General features: G+C 41.3%; 1 long non-coding RNA gene across 1 annotated transcript in view; it reads right to left on the bottom strand.

Moving 5' to 3' along the window:
• The window catches only part of LOC111649122 (uncharacterized), a 1,520-nt gene extending 1,000 nt beyond the window's left edge, over window positions 1-520 (bottom strand). The window contains exon 1 of the long non-coding RNA XR_002760248.2: window positions 436-520. This is a non-coding gene — a long non-coding RNA (uncharacterized LOC111649122). The remainder of the gene's footprint in view (window positions 1-435) is intronic.
• Window positions 521-1,116: the final 596 nt, after the last annotated feature.

Genomic DNA, 1,116 nt, shown 5'->3' with positions numbered 1-1,116 from the left:
TTGACTCATAACATAACACCGGACTGAGACTCACTGAACTGTACATGAACTACTTCTGCAGCGTAATAATAATCCCCCCAGCCTCTTTCTGCGCATCACTACCTGTGTTGACATCACTTCCGTATGCTTGCACTTAACTGCATAAAATAGTACCATTACAATACACACATCACCTGAGAAAAGTCTCTGCTGTCTTTATGTTCTGGGTCAACTGTACACAGGATAAACTATTCAGACTGTCTCTGTTGTGTAATGGTTACTGCATGTTTGTGTCGGTGTGTTTATTTACATAAACCAAAAATTCAAGTATTTGACTTGAAAACTTTGAGAAAAACAGCCAGAACTGGATCACAAAACACTCAAACACTAAAAACGTAAAAATGTATTCGGATGAACTTTTGTACAAACACAGTTTAAACAGCGAATGTTTTGTACCTTGATGTGGTCGAGCACGGCCGTGGCGACGTTGGTGTGCAGGTCGATCAGCCTCTTCTTCTCCAGCAGCTCAGGCAGAGAGCTGCAGGAAACACACAACACAATGTAAAAAAAAAAAGCCTTTATCAGAAGAAAACAGCTCAATACTTTAACTTCAAACATTAATCTGCGGAGAAAAAGGCTGTCGGACCGAGTCGACACTCAACAAACCTGCAGCTGGTTGTTACACCCAAAAACAACATCCCTGTCAGTTCTATTTATACAGGTTGTTGGGTTGATGGGGAAGCGAGTCGATAACATGGAGTCATGGTTACAGATAAAAAAAACAAAACAAGAGTTTTAATGGTGGAAACCATAAATCTAATCAGATGTTCTCTGGCTCTGACTCATCTGTCACGGAAAGTGACAGAAATCTGTTGAAAGGCAACAGAAGTACAAACACTGCATCGCCTTTCTTTTTAACCTAATTCATTCTGCAGAGCTTCACTGAGGACGTCTTCTTCAGGACCACCGGCTCCACTGAAGCACATGGAGGTCCTTCCTCCAGGGCACTTCAGTGAAAGTCACTTTTCCCATATTTATTCTGCCAGTCCAAGGATCAACTGAGGTGACCCAGCTTTAGATATTAAACCTGACAATCCTTTTGACGTCATGTTTTTGTTTTTAAAGCTTAATGAGCTG

This window comes from Seriola lalandi, unplaced genomic scaffold (genome assembly GCF_002814215.2).
Source record: "Seriola lalandi dorsalis isolate HSWRI2012SDOR001 ecotype SW California unplaced genomic scaffold, Sedor1 jcf7180002049990, whole genome shotgun sequence".
NCBI classification, from domain to species: domain Eukaryota; kingdom Metazoa; phylum Chordata; class Actinopteri; order Carangiformes; family Carangidae; genus Seriola; species Seriola lalandi.
This window is presented reverse-complemented; position numbering and strand designations above follow the sequence as displayed.